The sequence below is a fragment of the Triturus cristatus genome, chromosome 2_1 (genome assembly GCF_964204655.1).
Source record: "Triturus cristatus chromosome 2_1, aTriCri1.1, whole genome shotgun sequence".
Classification (NCBI taxonomy): Eukaryota; Metazoa; Chordata; class Amphibia; order Caudata; family Salamandridae; genus Triturus; species Triturus cristatus.
Genome location: NC_140581.1, coordinates 619,288,027 through 619,306,646, shown reverse-complemented (window position 1 = coordinate 619,306,646; position 18,620 = coordinate 619,288,027). Strand labels below are relative to the sequence as shown.

General features: G+C 44.9%; 1 pseudogene; it reads left to right on the top strand.

The window, feature by feature from the left end:
* The first annotated feature begins 4,247 nt into the window (after positions 1 to 4,247).
* Positions 4,248 to 4,577, top strand: LOC146865692 (U6 snRNA-associated Sm-like protein LSm7 pseudogene; annotated as a pseudogene).
* Positions 4,578 to 18,620: the final 14,043 nt, after the last annotated feature.

Genomic DNA, 18,620 nt, shown 5'->3' with positions numbered 1-18,620 from the left:
ATGGAGGGCTGTCACTGCTTGGTGGTTTACCATGAGACTTACGTAATATACTTGCCCCTGAGCATATAGTATGGGTCTGGGAGCATAGCTAACATCCATTGGTTTGTCTTGTGGTGTTTCTCTTTTTTTCTGACAGAACCTGGCGATGTGGCCCCACTCGCCACACTCAAAGCACTGGGGACCATTAGTAGGAACGCCTTCAGATCTTGCTGCTCGAGGCTTAAAGGGCTCAATGGTTGTTTTTACTGGTCTCTTTTCATTTCAGGGTTGGGGAAGTCCCTTTTGTACTATTTCTGGTTCCTTAAACATGTTATGGGATTGAGCTCTTGTGAAGGAGGTGGCCATTTCCACGGCGTGTTCCAGGGTCAGACCTGCATGTTGGCGGAGTCACCTCTGGGTTCCATAGGGCAATGCTTCAAGGTAGTGTTCCAGGTAGATTTTGTTCATTATTTCTTCTTTACTGGATTCTGACGGTTTAAGCCAGCGATCAGCGGCATCCTTCATTTTATAAAACAGGGTTTTTGGGGTGTCACCTGGTGCTTCCCGCTCTTGCCTAAATTTAAGACGATGTGTCTCATAATCAACACCTAAACGATCCAGTATGTATTGTTTTACCAGGCCATATACCATTGTACCGTCCTTATTGATGACCTGGTAAGCAGCTTGTGCCTCACTTGTGAGCAAGGGAGCCAGATAAAAAGGCCACAGATCCATTGGCCACCCACTAGCTCTTGCTGCTCTTTCAAAGTTCAGAAAGAAGGAAATAGGGTCTTCTCCGGACACATATTTTTGTAAGGGAATTACTGTCCCAGGAGGCGCGGAGCCCCTCCCTTGTCCTAGCTCCAAGAGGAGTTACGTCTGCCCTTCTGATAACTTGACCATATTATCAGCCTAAGTCTGGGTGGCAGAGGAAAAGACAGCCCGATCCATCTCGGCTTGTTTTGCATTTTCTCAATGGCCCATTCTAGCTTGTTCTGGCCTTCTCTCAGCTGGTGTACTAAGTTTTCCATCCTGTATCGGTTGGGCTATGCCCTCATTCTCCACTACTTTGTCACAGGACCCAACTTGATGCTACAGACGGGGGGAATAACGCTATAAAGACCAGATTGAATGTTCTATTTGGTTTTTTATTTGTTTTAACACAAGAGTCCATTGAAATGGTCCTCCGCTTGGTTAAGACTCTCCTGTTTCCCCAAGGACCCTCGATAGGCCGAAGTACTGGTCCTCTGCATTGCCTGGTGGGTTTGGAACCAAAACAAAAATAGAAAAACCAGGGTCAGGTAGACAGAAGATAATGCTTCCTTGTTCAGGGTAGGGAGTGTGAGGGTAGTAACACCCAGATACCAACACCAAGTGAGTTTTTAGCATGTCCTCCCTCTATGGCGTTCCCGTCCCCTGCCCATGCCCAGCAAGCCCCCGGAGCCTGGCTCCTATCTTATATAGCCACCCTCCTCCTGGAAAGTGGTGGGTGATGCACGATCCCGTAGGCCTCTTGGCGTCTCATCCTCGTCGGGGACGGTGTCTCCGGACACGTCTCTCTTCTCCTCCCAGGAATAGGCAAACCTCGTCAGCTTCAGCATCTCCCGCGTCTCTTCAGCTGTCTATGCCTTCAATTCCGCAGCCGTCACTGCATCCAGGATTCTTCTTTGGTCTGGGCCCTCCTGTGATAGGTCAGTTGAAGCAAGCGTCATCTGCCACTCACCTTGGGGCTCCTCCTGTGGATTGCTGAAGTCTCTCTTAAAGGGCTCCTCCACCGCCAGTGTACGGAGGGACAGTACGTCAGCCAATTTGTCAGTAGGGGAATAAGGCACCATAGTCAGTTGGTCGTCATCCGTCCTCTGACAGAGATATTCTTGGGTGCAAGGTGCAATAGAAACGTAGCCGAGATAACAAATTTAGTTTGTCATCCTTTATTTAAGATTGAATTAAAATCTGTCTTCAGCAAACGCGTTTCCTTTCTTTTTCATAAGGAACTTCATCAGGGTTGAAACAATCACATAGGGACACAATATGATTTTTCAAACAAGGACACATGTATAAAGACATAACAGAAGTTAATATACACATATATACAATTACACAAGATATATATTCTATACAAATCACTCCATTAAAACATAAAAATTACGCATACTCTAATTTTAAATTAAAAAGTCACACTAAAGTTAGTCCAATCGCTAGACAGCCCACATATCAATAGACCAGAGGACATATCTAAATGAATTCACACAGATATACATATGTAGAAATTCTCTATATCCTAAGCATAGGTTTTATCAATACATTAGTATATTCAGGTGGGAAAGCAGTTTGTATATCAAATTAACCTGCTATCATTGTGAGGAATGCAAAAAGAACTGTTGATGGACAGAATGCAGAACAATGTCATACATTCACCCCAGTACAGAGATCTGGGCCTAAATCCATCGTTTTTTTGCTCACCATGCCGCTCCAGTTTGGACCCAGCCATGTGCAAATCAGTCTTGACCCTGTGGCCCATGGGAGCAGTCCAGCCCGAATTGTCAGGCCAGGTCCTCCCTGGACTGGAAACAAGCATCCTAGGACTGGTTTCGAGGTTTCACCCCTCTTCAGCCAGTATAGCTTGATTCCAGTGGCATGGAGAGCACGGGACTCACGTCTGAATATACCTGTCCCACTCGGGGTGACAAATGCAAAAAGAACTGTTGATGGACAGAATGCAGAACAATGTCATACATTCACTCAAGTACAGAAATCTGGGCCTAAATCCATCGTTTTTTTGCTCACCATGCCATTCCAGTTTGGACCCAGCCATATGCAAATCAGTCTTGACCCTGTGCCCCATGGGAACAGTCCAGCCCGAACTGCCAGGCCAGGTCCTCACTGGACTGGAAACAAGCATCCTAGGACCGGTTTCGGGGTTTCACCCCTCTTCAGCCAGGATAGCTTGATTCCAGTGGCATGGAGAGCACGGGACTCACGTCTGAGCATACCCGTCCCACTCAGGGTGACAAATGCAAAAAGAACTGTTGATGGACAGAATGCAGAACAATGTCATACATTCACCCCAGTACAGAGATCTGGGCCTAAATCCATCGTTTTTTTGCTCACCATGCCGCTCCAGTTTGGACCCAGCCATATGCAAATCAGTCTTGACCCTGTGCCCCATGGATGTGCCGTCCATCATCCCCTTTGGTATCGCTTTGTTCGCCCTAAGTTGGCAGGGTATGCCCAGACGTGGGTCCCTTGCTCACTTTGCCACTGGATTCAAGATAGCCTGGCTGATGAGGGTTATGAACCCGAAACCGGTCCCAGGATGCTTGTTTCTGGTCCAGGGAACACATGGCTTGGCAGTTCGGGCTGGACTGTTCCCATGAGGCACAGGGTCAGACTGATTTGCACATGGCCATGTCTGAACTGGGGTGGTGGAGTGAGCTAAAGAATGATGATGGATTAAACCCAGATCAGTTGACTGGGGGTGAGTGTTTGATTTGCTCAAACGTTCCGTCCATCATTCCCTTTGGTATCATTGTGAGGAAACCATAATCCATATGTATACAAAAAAGGAAAATATTGAATTACCCCCTTATCCATTAGTAACTCGAGTCCCTGTATTATAGAAACATCCCCTTTATCCATAGCTCACTCAAATCTCACCTTGATATGTCATGCAGAGTATTCATAAAGCTCCTTAATAGTTGTGGTAATGTTGCCTGGGTAATCGGCTACGTTTCTGGTGCACCTTCCACCTAAGAATATCTTCCCGTTTCTGGATTCCAGTGGCGCTCAACGGCGGCGAGTGCTGGAAGTTGATGTACAGGACACTAAATTTAATGCAACAGGGATTGAGGTGCGCAGCCCTTGGTCAGTCGTTGGGAGCTTTATCTAAAATTACTTGTGAAGGACTACGATTCACTTCAACTAATAATCGACTTTCTCACAGGTAAATTTACCAAGATTACTAAATTTACTATTTTGGACAAACATGTCTCCACCTCCTGAAACAGGGGGTGGAACTAAATTTACAAGTGTAAAGTTACTACTAGTAACTTTTCACACATAGGCAGAGGTCTTCGCCACTCGGGCAGAGATTTCCTTATGAATTTTTTTTAAATTAAACTTTAAAAAGAATTAGTAATAAATTATGTTACTGACTAATGTAAATTAATTGTATATATTTATTTTAAGTGTAGAAAATAAAAATTATGCTACAAAATTATAAACAATTTTTAATTAAATATAGAAATAAATTAAAGGGGAGTTTGAAGATGGCGGCTAAAAAGAAGAAAAAGAAAGAGAGTATCCTAGATCTCTCTAACTACATTGACAAAACAATTCAGGTGAAATTTCAAGTTGGAAGAGAAGCAAGCGGGGTTTTGAAAGGCTTTGACCCTCTGCTGTATTTGAGAGACCCAGATGACAAATACAAATTAAGAGAAGATACGCAGCAGTGGGGTCTGGTTGTGTGTCGAGGGGCATCGGTGGTTTGGATCTGCTCACAGGATGGCATGGAGGCCATTCCCAACTCCTATATCCAGCTGCAGGATGGAAGTATTTACTTTTCATGTTTGCTAGCGACTCATCCAGGTCTCATTTGATAAAATAGCCAGAATTGACAGTCTAAAGATCTCATGAACACAGATAGGATTTTTTTGGTGACAAATTGGGAAGGCCATGTTTTAAAAAAATAAATAATTTTAGGGGTTTGCATTAGCAGAAGAATGCAATTTGCGTACTGCAATTGTTCCTTTGTACAATAAATATTCTATTTTTTGTTGAAATAATTTAAATATAATTAAATAAATAGAAGTAATTTAAAAAACAATGACAACTTTGGTAAAATGTTTATCATCATTTATTATTTACATTTACTTATTTATTTTCTATTACAATTATGTATGGAATTGTTTCAATAAATGTTATTATTTAAAACATAAAACTACATTAACTAAATTACACGAGATTCTTAAAATAGTTTATACTGAGTCAATATTTCATTGTTATTTATATATTATTTTACATTCAATTAAAAGTTTGTATATTTACACATTTTAAAAGTCAAAATAAATGATTTTAGTTTAACATTATTTCCTATTGGGATCTATTTTAAGACCCTTGTCCTATTATTTTCAATGGGAGTATGTTGCAGTGGCCGTGTGTGATGCTGGATGAACTACTAAGGCTGGTCTTTACCTGTTTTGTGGCTTCTTGGGTAGTGTGTAGTCTGTAAATAGCATTGGGCTTGCTCTTTGATGGAAGGGTGCTAGTACTAAACCACGACTCGGACTGAAAATTGAAAACAACGTCGGTGATCGACTTGTGGTTTTAGAAGCACAGAATAGGTCAACAGCTACACAAGGCATCCACGAAATTTTAATTGGATTTCAGTAAGAGATATATATTTTTTTTTCCAGTTTGCGCACATAAATTCAAATGTCAATTAGAATGTATTAACTAAACCAATAGATGTAAGGTCAGCAGATTAATGCATAATCGCACATTCACACATCTTCAGGGGCAGACAAATATTGGTAAACCCTATATCCTATAAATAAACCAAAAAGAAATAATGAAACCTTTCCCAAGTATTGATCAACTCATAGAATTTTGCAATATGAATGACACAGTTCAACAAACCTCAATCTGACTACCGTCCCTGCTAAACAATCTCTTATTGGCAGATACAAAAACACAGTATCCACAACGTTTTTTGGTCTCTCACCATTCAAACAGAACTTCTGGCGATGATATTTCTGTATGCGGGGGACTCTGCCTCCATTATCTTGTTTCGCTGTAGTCTTTATTAAGAGGCATTACAGATCAATCTAATTATTGAACTTTTAGGGAAACACTGTTTTCACTGCGACACATGAGAACAAAGCCTCTACTTAATTTAGGCTGTGTACCCGAATCGAAAATCGAATTTGCCTTTTCTCTTGTTGCCCTCCCTCCCGCGTCGTTGCCTGCCCCAGTCCCTCCCACGTCGTTGCCTGCCCCAGTCCCTCTCGCGCTGTTGTCTGCCCCAGTCCCTCCCACGCTGTCAGCTGCCTCCTCTCTTGTCCACGCTGTCGCCTGCTGCCTATATACATACATATATACACAAAATTAAAAGTACACAAATACTCAACAGATCCGCCCAGTATTGGCTCATTACAGCACTCAGAATACTTTGAACACTTTCTTCAACAAACTGTTCAACGAGTGCAGTACTTACATTAGTAACAATATAGATTTGTTTAAATAAGCTCAAAACACTATAAGCATACTATCATTTTAAAAAAATGTCAATCATTTGTAGTTCGTGCAGTTTTAAAAAATATGACTATATATTTAAATACACGTAGAATAAATTATCAATGAAATGGGTAGTGAGCAATTTAAAAATAATTTGTGGAAGTATTGTTATTACAATAGTGCCATCTATTGGCCAGTCACAGGGTGTTTTTTTTTTCGTGGTTTAGGAAGTCGTCGTAAAAAAAAGTAGTGGTTTAGCATTGCTCGTTGTTTAGCTTTCGTGGTTCAGGAAGTCGTGCTTTAGGCAGTAGTTGTTTAGTCATGCATCCTGTATTAGCATGTCTTTACCTAAACTCCTCATTCCTCCACAATCTCCTTCCACTTTATAGTACATATTCCCCATTTCCCCCCACTACTAATTATCTCTCCCACATTTACTAATAAGGGGCAGATTACGATGTTGTTTGGAAACTCTTCTGACCGAATCTGTTTTAGAATCGTTTCCGACCGAATCGGGTTTTGCGAGTCCAACCGACCGATTAAGATGCTTCCCAACATCGTTCAGTCAGACTTGCATTGACTTCAATGGGAGGCTGTGTTCCGAATGAGAACACAGGATCCCTGTTGGAAAAAAGGGTGGTTGGGAAAAACTTTGCACACTGTGCATCGTTTAGCAGGGAGTCCCTTGGGTACACGGATAGGCCACAACCGGAGGCCTATGGATGAAGGGGGGCCTGCTACGGGCCCCCAAAGTCAGATTGTCACAGTCATTTAGTGTCAGGCAGACCGAATCTGAACGGCTGTCTGAATCGGTCATCGTGATCGCTTGCTTGGAAACCGTGTCCATAGACCTGTACAATTCGGTTTGGAACTACTCAGGCTGTCCGAATGCCATTCAAACCAATTTGGACAGCCCAAACAGTTTACTTGCCTTGTAATCGTTCGTACGGAAAAGTGTCCGAATAGGTCGGAAACACAGGTTCTGAATAAGATTTGCTGACTCTGATTCCCGTCTGGAGCCTTTCCGGACAGCATCGTATTCGACCCCTTAATAGTAAACTTACATCTGTGAAAATCTCCCCATATAAAAATAGTAGTACTCTAGTACAAAATTCTGTTTGTGAATGAAGCCCAAAGTTATTTAGCCAAAATAAATCAGTATAAAAAGTAACCACTTTATATGGTATCTTAACATGCTTTCACCTTGCCTTTTCTTTATTGGGGAAATGCACACTAAACCCTTTATTTCCATGTTCATCAAAAGGAGGCTCATGCTGTATTTATGAATATATAACACGTTTTTAGCTGTAGGTTGCTGTCAATATTTCCATACTTTCAGCACGTCACTTGCTGCTAAATAGTAATGTTTGTGTTACATTGATTTGTGTGTATTATGCGTTCTTTTGTGGTTTTAATGAGCCGAATAAAGATTGTTTGATGGTGATGATGATGAATATAGAGAACTTGCAAGTGAAAGTCTCTTCAGGGATCTTTTGATTTCATATCACAATTTCCCATCACTGAATTGTAGCTGAAAACAAACAAACAATACAAGCAAAAGAGATATTGCATGGATCAGCTCGTGGGAATATTTATGGACCAAAGTTCTTTCAAATGCAAAATGTCCGTAAAATAGTTTTCCCCCCAACAATCATGCGCTTTTACAGAAAGATTACATTAGATAAAAGTCAGTCCATTTATGTCTGCTTATTATTGACGCTATAATTTCTAGTGTGCTGCCCGTGGGAGTGGGAGCATTAAATATAAATTAACTGGGGACCGTCGAACCAGGTATCATAACATGTGCTGTTAGCACTGAAAAATCTATTAGCGGATTTGACTCTTTCACGAGCCAACAGAGTGAATTAAATCAATTTCCAGCACTGAGGTTATGGAACCGTTTCATGAGCCCTGCGTTATTTAACGTGCTTGCATATAAACAATCACATTTCTTACTTTTATGAATTTTGCAGCTATAAATAACATGTATTCGTCGTCTAGTTATCGTTTAGAAATGGAAATGTTGACAGAATAATTAGGGATATCGTCTGCACCTTTGTTTTGTCGTTTTTTTGCTCCCCCTCCAGAAGCGTTCCGTAAAATAAACCAATCCCATCGACCCAAATCATCTTAATGATAAAATAAAACCCTCGTGCATTCACGAGATGATATTATAGCTATGGACATCATTCCTGCAATACACTTAAAAACACAAACGACTCCCAATTCAACACAGCAAGTCATTTTTAAATAATCCTGTCTAAGTTATGGAACTGCCCTGGTGAAAAGAACATAATTTATTTCTTACCTTTCAATGGTGACGAAGCGCTTGTCCGGTGATTCCCTGAAGGATGTCGGTTAAGGGCAGCCAAGGTAGCGACTGCTATCTACAGTTGTTGCGCCTTTATTCGATTCGTTTAGAAGCTGTAGAACATGCAAAAGAAAACTCACCCTCCACGGTTGGAGGGGGAGGGTTTAAGTCAAAATGTCATAGCAAATTGTTGAGACATCCTTCTTCACATCCAAGAAGCTGTTATGACAGTTAGACATGGCTAATCATTAGGCAGTATCACTATGAATAGTCTGGAAAAGGAACGATTGCACGGGTATACCACTCCATAATTATAATTTATTGATATAGGCCTCAGCGAAGGTCAGCAGTATAGTAAATCAGACAATCCAATTCATTTTGCATCATCTGCAAGCTGGGTTTCGGGCACATAACAGCACTGAGTTGGTTATGCTTTCAGTCCTGGACGATCTACGACTCGCAGCAGATAAAAAGACCCACTCAGCTTTAATCCCACTTGACCTTTCAGCTGCCTTTGATACGGTGAACCATGGGCAGTTACTCGCTCGTTTGCGGCGGCTGGGAGTCACTGGGATGGCACTTCAGTGGTTCACTTCTTTTTTGGAAGATCGCCGGTAGAAAGTTCAATCAGGTGACCTCATGTCGGAACAGGGTACTCTTTGCTGGGGGGTCCCGCAGAGTTCGGCACTGTCCCCCCTTCTTTTTAACATCTACCTCCAACCCCTGATTGAGGCTCTGGCCAAGTTAGACTGCCAGGTGTTTAATTATGGGGACAACACCCAGCTAATAGTCCGCATCGATTATACCTGTGACTCACAGCGGAATGCTCAGAACATTCTTCGATACACCATGAACTGGATGACCTCTAATTCTTTAAAGGTGAATCCAGATAAGACTGAAGTACTGGTACTCTTCCCAGATTCCTCCCCTTGGTCCAGCCTGTTTTGGCCTCAAGAGCTTGGCACTACTCCACGCCAGTGCCGGCCGTGAAAAGTCTGGGTATCAGACTGGACACCGGACTGACCATGAAGAACCAGGTGCCACTGTCGTGGGAAGCTGCATCGGATTGATGCGTCAACTCCGAAAATTATCAGTCCTTTGTCATCCACCACCATGCAGGCGGTGGTGACTGCTCTAATACTATCTCGCCTAGACTATGGCAATGCAGTCAATATTGGCCTCCCTGCAACACCTCTGAGTAAACTCCAGGTGGTCATGAATGATGCAGCAAGGCTGATATTCAAGTTGCCTCGTAGAACGCATGCTACCCCCTTGCTGCGTCAACTACACTGGCTGCCTGTTAAACAAAGGGTAAGCTTCAAGGGTTTGTGCATTGCACACAAATCCCTGTTTGGCGAAGTGCCCAAATATATCAAAGACCGCCTGCAGCCCTATTTACCGGGCCGTCATCTTCGTTCATCATGGGCCAGTCTCCTTACGTGCCCTTGCTTCAGCATGGCGACATTTGAAGGCCAGGTCTTCTCGGTCTTTGTACCCCAGATGTGGAATAAGCTTCCAGATGATATGCGCAAGGAAGTCAGACTACTCCCATTTTGGAGGAGGTTCAAGACAATGCTGTTCTTAGAGGCATTTGATCAGACCTATTAGGATTAAGGTCAAGTCCAGTGATGTAACTGAATCCGGTCTGTCGTCCATGATGCAGCGCTTAGAGAACGTTGGTGATTAGTGCTATATAAATGAAATTTAACATTAACATTTTAAATCACAATTACAAATATTAGAATTAAAAAAAAACTTAACATAAATGTAAAAATCCAATAACAGACACGTTCATTTTGGGCACATCATATGAAAGCTAATATATACTTTTCAGAGTACACTCCCCTCACCAGAAAAGAGGTAATGAAAATCTTTTACATTGCAAAATCAAAGCGGGACAAAAAAAACAAAATGGACTAGATTGTGTACCCCCATCCTTACATAAAGTGCAGATCCATTGTTCAGAGTGAACATTCTTCCACGTCCCTAGTACCGATTCTATAGGTAGTATATCAGACCATAATATAATATAACTATAAATCTATTTTTACGTGAAAAGTTAAATAGAAGGTATCCCAGCTAGAATCACAGAGTTAGCAATCACTTTTAAGGATTAACAGTGAGCGGACTCTAGCTTGGAGCTTGCTAGGGGTGTCGCAGTTTTTAAGACAAATTTTAAATGGCTATATTTTCAGTCCTGTGGGTCTAACCTTGTTTTTTTTAAATGGAGATTGCTAAGGAAAAAATAACCTCAGATTTCCCCGCTGATAACAATTCCTTTATTAAGAACCATCTTAATGACCCTTCTGCGGAATGCAATCACAGTGCATTACTGCTACGCAAGCTAAAAAATAAACACTTGGGTGGCCAAATTCCAGACTTAAGGCCTGCGCCAGAGTGAAAGGATTTACCATAATTAAGGACCGCAAGATCTTTCTCTCTATTTTTTTTAAGAGACAGTCATGCTAGTCGGATTGGGGTTCTGGGCACTGAGGTGGCTTTTTTGGTACACAACAATACAGGGAGGTCCTGGTTTCCTGCGCATAGTTCTGTGCATGAGCAGAATCCCTGCAACAAGACAATGAGAGAGATATTCAATTTCATAGAGTAAGATTGGGGGAAACCTTGCTTTATAAACTTCCTAGAAATGATTAAGGGGTCTATTACGATGTTGGTCGTAAGGCCTCCGACCTCAAGTCAGAGGCCTTATGATCGACATCGTCAGTTTCAATTCTGATTCTGATTTTGAGTCAGCCGGTTAGAATTGACACCGGCCGGTCATTCAGGCTGACTTCCAATGGGCTAAGGAGCCAGTCAGCCAGTCAGAACCGGCCCTTAATCCAAATGGACGGCAGTTTACTCTTTTCGGAAAGTGTATCTAGGGTGCAGGAATTAACACCACCTCACATTTCCCTATGGGAGCATACACTATGGCCGGTTTATGGCCGTAACACATGGTCCCATAGAGAATTGTCGGAATGATAATGAGACGGTCAGGACCAAAGGTCAGTGGGTCCCATTTCTGAGAGGGTGTCAGGTGGACACAAGCCCACCCGACATCGTAATAGGCCCCCAAATGTCTTTTTCTGACTGAAGTGAAAACCCCAAGAGATAGCTTTTGATCTTAAATGATCAATATGCGGTTGAATGCTAAGAGTATCCGATAAAAGACTACCAAAGTAGGGATAGGTTTTCACACTTTCCAATGACACAGATTCAGTTTTCCAGCCAAATGAGGTTTATTTCCTCCCCGCTTTGAATATAACTAATTTACCCTTACGAACATATATTTTGAGATAGTGTTTAACTACCTAAGAATTTATTGTACCAGGATTACGCTGTAGACCAATGAGGTTGAAACAATATATAGAATTAGGTCAGCAACGTATAAAAGCGAGTGATTACGGAAGAAACCTAAATGTTGGGGGGAAATTTTTAATGCAATAAAGAAAACAATGCATACCTTGTAAGTATAATGAAAAAAGTAAAGAGCTAGAAGGCATCCTTGTTATATTCGTTGTAATATCAATCATGTTCGAGGGTCTGATGTCACCTCCCAAAAGCACTCTGCAGCTGGCAGAGGAATGTAGTTCATAACAGTCTTAATACAGTGGGGGATATTCAAATTAGTATATTTCTTGCAGAAGGTGAGGCGGGAGGTGATCGGTCGTATCTTAGCACTGAGAGCAAGGGTTAGTAAGGTGGGAGTGCTATGACAGCCCAGGACAGTGTTTAACACGGGTAGCCTTCAAGTGGAGGTCAGGACTGCCTATGCTGGGGAGGAAGGTGAGGTGCCCAGGGCCTACGGTGGAGGTGCCGTCAGGGGGGAGGATCGAGCAGTGATGTCGGTGTGCCCCCAGATGCTATCAATATCCGGGGGGTATACAGCATCTTCAAAGAGGCGTAAAGCCCGAAGCTTTGGGGGCGGGAGACGGGCTTGTTCCAGGCTTCAGAAGTAGTCCACCAGCAGTTGCCATAATTTGGTGAAGTTGGTGTCTCTGAGCTGCAGATGCACCGTGAGTAACTCCATTGCCATTGTGTGCCGCAGGCGGGTGAACCAGACATTGATCGGAGGCGTTTCTGCCTTTTTCCAGTAGAGAGCAATAATTTGCTTGGCAGCACCAAGCAAATGAAGGTTTAGGTGCCAATCTCGGTGAGTCATGGCACGCAGGTTCACCGGCCGGAGACCCAGGACAGTCGTGAGTGGGTTGTCAGGCAGCGGGTAGCCAATTACCAGTCTGATATGACTAAGGACCTCTTTCCAGTAGATCGTCAAGAGCGGGCACATCCACCAGATATGAAGAAAGTCTCCTGGGGCACCTGTGCAGCACCAGCAGAGAGGCGAGGAGGTGGGAAACATTTTATGTAGTCTGTGAGGAGTATAGTACCATTGTGTCATGACCTTGTACATGGTTTCCCACTGGGGTATGGTACAGAAGACCTTCTGGATATATTGCCACAAATGTTCCCATTGTGTGGGTGCAATGTTGGTGTCTGAAGCCGACCGCCACCGTGACTGGTAAGCATGTGGGGGGGCACACTGGGAGTGCTGGAGGACTTGATTTGTACGTGAAATTAAGCCCCTGGAATTGTCTAAGGATGACACCAGCTGCTCAAAAGGGGTAAAAGGTTGAGTGGCCGCGCGCATCGAGGCTGACACCTGGACCCAATGTCTGAGTTGAATGTATTGGAATCTGGCCCCTTCTGAAAGCTGGAAGTCCCGCTAACATTGGTCAAAAGATTTAAAGGAGTCCCCCGTGAAAAGGTTCCTAAGCGTCCGACATCCCCCTTCAGTCCAGTCCGAGAAGAAAGGTGGGTGGTAGGCTGGCGGGAAATGTAAGTTGCGAGCGATGGGCGTGTGGGGCGATGGAAAGGAGGTGAGGCCTCTACGCAATGCTAACTTATCCCAGATATCAAGTACCATCTTTGTGAGGACAGCTATAAAGGCGCTACGAAAGCGGGCCTCCCGTGGGAGCCAGGCAAGGTCCCAGATGGGTCGACAGGTCCCCACCCTGTCCATGTGAAACCAGACTTTCTCGCTCTCCAACGCCATCCATTCCGAAATAAAGCGGAGATGTGATGCCCAATAATATTCTAACAAATTAGCACCAGCCAACCCCCGCTGTCTCGCGATAACAAGAGTATCTTATTAGAGAAGCGCGGCCTACTCCCTCCCCAAATGAACATGGTGAGCTCCCGCTGGAGACTCTGAATCTGGTGTTGCAGGACGGGTGTGGGAAGAGTCTGAAAAATGTAAAGTATCTTTGGGAGTATTGACATTTTGACCGCGTTCAAACGCCCCAAACAGGAGAGCGGGAGGGATTTCCATGCTCTCAGGTCTGTTAAGACAGCCTTTTGACACTCCTGCCAGTTCGTTTGTGACCACTTGGGAAGATCGGGGGTCAGATTGAGCCCCAAGTACCGGATCGACTGTGATGCCCAGTGATAGGGAACAAGACACTGGAGCACATGAATTTCCTCAGAAGGTATTGTAAGGTTTACAGCCCATGATTTTTCTTGGTTGATTTTGAGACCTGAGACCATTTCAAATGATTGGAGCAATCTGTGCACGGCAAGTAAGGAGGAGCATGGGCGCGATAGTGTAAGGAGAAGCTCATTCGCAAACAAGGCAATTTTATGATCTAACCCCCCAAGCGTAATGCCATGTATATCCGGGGACTGGTGTATCATGATGGCAAGGGGTTCCACTACGAGGGCGAATAAGAGGGGGTATAAAGGACACCCCTGTCAGGTGCCCCTGTGGATAGAGATGGGCTTGTGAGTTGGCCGTTGATTTGCACCTGAGCCAGGGGGGAGATATAAGGAGCTATGATCCTAGCGATCATCTGGGGGCCCAGCCCTATTTTATGTAGGACACCTCGAAGGAATACCCAATCAACTCAATCACATGCTTTCTCAGCATCGAGTGACAACAAGCAGGAGGGTATCTTCCAGAGATGTGCCTTCCTGACTAAATGTGCTATATGTCGTACATTATCCACACCCTACCGGTGGCGGATAAAGCCCACCTGATCGGGTTCAATGAGCCCAGGAAGATGCGGGTTGAGTCGTGTGGCTAGTATTTTAGTGTAGAGTTTAAGGTCCGTCTTCCCCAGCTCCAGAGGCAAAAGAATAAAAAAGTAAATCCCTCTGCTTTAAACAGTAGAGGGATTTCCGGGTTGTGTGCAGAGGACAGAATGGTTCTGTCCTCAGCACACGATAACCATGTACTCAGCATACAAGGAGTTAATCGCAGATATTTATACAAATTAAACTTGGGCATCATCGTTGATTGTGGAACACTTGGGCATAGATTTACTAAGGGCTTTCATTGTCCCTGCATCACAGAAGGTGACCCAAGCAACTCAAACCCTTAGGTCAAATATACTAAGCCATGCAAAACCACCGTGCATGGTTTTGTGCGGCTTAGTAAATCTAGAGTAACACAAAGCAATGCAAGTCACTGCCTAGTGCTCCTCTGCATTATGAAGGCATTCCACGGGTGGAGTGTGGGTGTTTCCATGCATCCACTCATGGTGTTTCCATGCATTCACTAAGAATAGAAAGCCTGGTAACGCATTAAAATGTTACTCCAGCTCAACTGAGGTGTAATAAGGAGAAATATGGATATTTCTCCTCGTTATTTCCTCTTTCTACATGTGCTGCATTCTTCAATACTCATAGGAACAGGAAAATACCTCTGAAGATTGTTTTTGTGCAGGAAGATGTTTTCCTTCCTGCACTAAAACAATCCTGTCTGCAACACAGGCAATCTTGCACCATGTCGCAAAGTGCCTGCGTTAGTGCTAGGCAGCACTCGGTGTGGCAGTGCAGGGAGAGAGCAGGAATGCACCATATTTTAGTAGATATGGTGCATTTCTGCTCCCTCCTTGTCATTCTGGACCTTAGGTTTGAAACTGACTGGTCACAGGGTACCACATATTTTTTGTGACCCCAATCTTGTTTTTTTTTTAACCCCTTCGATGCTCATGACGGAGCGGTTCCGTCATGAGCATCGGTTGAGCTGTGCTCATGACGGAACCGCTCCGTCATGAGCACAGCCCCTGGGGGAAGCGCTGGCGCTCCCCCCCTGGGGCATCGATCGTGCCCCCACAGATAGGGATGGCAGCGGAAGAGTTTCCGCTGCCACCCCCGAGCCCCCCCACGCTTCATGATGACGTCAGCGCGCACAGCGCACGCTGGCGTCATCAGGAAGCGTTGGACGCGCTGGAATTCATTTCTTCCAGCACGTCCAACGGGGAGGGTAAGTGTTTTGCTGCGGTGTGGCAGGGGGGCGGAATTCCAGGGCCTTGAGGCATCGGGGGAGAGGAAAGAGTATTTCCTCTCCCCTGATGTCTCAATGCTGGGCATTCCTGTGCGCGATCGTGGGACAGGAATGCCCCCACTAGACCCCAGGGATGTTGTTTTTGGCCATTTGGGAAGCGACCCCTTGGGCAAGGGTCGCTTCCCTGGGGGACAATTTTTGGACACACTTTTCTGCCCCCCCTGGGGCAGATCGGTCCACTTTCGGTCCGTTTCTGCCCCCAGGGGGGCAGAAAAGCCCACTAGACACCAGGGATGTCGTAATGGTGATATGGGAAGCGACCCCTTGGGCAAGGGTTGCTTCCCTGGGGGATAATTTTTGCAAAGACTCTTCTGCCCCCCCTGGGGGCAGATCGGTCCACTTTCGGTCCGTTTCTGTCCCCAGGGGGGGGGCAGAAAAGCCCACTAGACACCAGGGAATTTTGTAATATCTTTATGGGAAGCGACCCCTTGGGCAAGGGTCGCTTCCCTGGGGGACAATTTTTGGACAGACTTTTCTGCCCCCCCTGGGGCAGATCGGTCCACTTTCGGTCCGTTTCTGCCCCCAGGGGGGGCAGAAAAGCCCACTAGACACCAGGGATGTCGTAATGGTGATATGGGAAGCGACCCCTTGGGCAAGGGTCGCTTCCCTGGGGGATAATTTTTGCAAAGACTCTTCTGCCCCCCCTGGGGGCAGATCGGTCCACTTTCGGTCCGTTTCTGCCCCCAGGGGGGGCAGAAAAGCCCACTAGACACCAGGGAATTTCGATATATTGATATGGGAAGCGACCCCTTGGGCAAGGGTCGCTTCCCTGGGGGAGAATTTGGGAGAATTTGTGCACAGACTTTTCTGCCCCCCCTGGGGGCAGATCTGTCCACTTCCGGTCCGTTTCTGCCCCCAGGGGGGCAAAAAAGCCCACTAGACACCAGGAAATTTCGAAATGTTGTTATGGGAAGCGACCCCTTGGGCAAGGGTCGCTTCCCTGGCGGAGAATTTGTGCACAGACTTTTCTGCCCGCCCTGGGGGCAGATCGGTCCACTTTCGGTCCGTTTCTGCCCCCAGGGGGGGCAGAAAAGCCCACTAGACACCAGGGAATTTCGTTATAGTGATATGGGAAGCGACCCCTTGGGCAAGGGTCGCTTCCCTTGGGGAATAATTTTTGCACAGACTTTTCTGCCCCCCCTGGGCAGATCGGTCCACTTTTGCTCCGTGTCTGGCCCCAGGGGGGGGGCAGAAAAGCCAACTAGACACCAGGGAATTAGTGTAAATAAAAATGGAAGTGACCCCTTTGGCAAGTGTCGCTTCCAGGGGGCAATTTTTATAATATGTATTTGGCCCACCCGCCCCGCGACAGAGTAGCCTTTTTTTTTCCTGCTGTTTTCTGCCCCACCTGGAACATAACGATTGACCATTTGGGTAGTAACATAGAATGTTGTTATGTTTATTGTTTTTTTTTTGTGAATTGCAATAGTAATGTTTTTTTTTTTTACTTTTTTGTTCTAGGTAAAGGCTTTTGCTCTTTTCAGTTTGCCGTGTTTCTGGCGGTTCTGCTGTTTGTGTAGTTTGGTAAGAGACTCTTTTTTGTACAATGTAAATGTGTTTGATTTCTCTGCATGAATTATTTTTGCAAATGGTGTAATAATAGCAGTATGTTTGTTTTTTGAGTGTCAAAAACTTTTTGCATTGGTGCTCGATGTGTATTTTGTTGTCTTGTGAGTAATTTTTTTTTTTTTTCTTCTTTCTAGTTTGATATCGTTGGTTTTTGCTGTGTCACTGCAGAGTTGGTTTCTGGTGAGTGCAGCTGTCTCTTGTAATTGGATTGTATAGTTTTTGAGTACATTGATCTTTGTGATAAAGGTACACATTTCTTTACTTACTCGGTTTGCACATTGTTGGTTGTTGTTGACTTGTTTGTGCAGTCTTCTATCTTAGTAAGTATAATGGCTAGCCGCAGGATGACTGCTCAGCAGGTTGTTGGTTTGCTGTTTGAGTCTCACTCTGATATTGGTTCAGAGACTGACTCTGCATCTGAGGGAGAGGAGGCAGGGGACGATTCTGGCAGTGAGTTGTCTCTCCGTATGGAGTCATCGGATGATGAAGATACTCTTAGTGCGGATGAAGTGCCTGTGTTAGAGGCGGAGACTGATGTGCCGATAGTGCGGCAAGAGGCATCTGGGCTGCAGCCTGGGGCTGCAAGGCTTCCCGTTGGTGTAGTGCGGCAAGAGGCATCTGGGTTGCAGGCTGGGGCTGCAAGGCTTCCCGTTGGTGTAGTGCGGCAAGAGGCTTCTGGGCTGCAGGCTGGGGCTGCAAGGCTTCCCTTTGAAAGTGATGACCTCTGGGTTGCCCCTGGCATGGTGCAGCCGGCATTGCCAGAGTTTACTGGTGTTCCAGGGTCTAGAGTGAATACTGAAAACTTTTTGCCGGTCAATTTTTTTCAGTTGTTTATGGACGATGTGTTTTTTGCAGAGATTGTTGAGCAGACTAATTTGTATGCCGAACAGTTTTTGAGGGACAACTGTGCCAGTCTTAAGCCACACTCTAGAGCTACCCGGTGGACTCCCACAAATGTTGAAGAGATGAAGAAGTTCTTGGGTTTAACTTTTTTGATGGGCTTGCTAAGGAAGCCATCAATGTCTTCATATTGGTCTAGCAGTCCCTTGATGGCAACGTCTATTTTTCCGGCAGTCATGACTTGGGACAGGTATTTGCTTCTGCTTCGGATGATGCATTTTGTTGATAATGGTTTAGCGTTGCCACGAGATCACCCTGACTGTGACCGTCTTTTTAAGATTA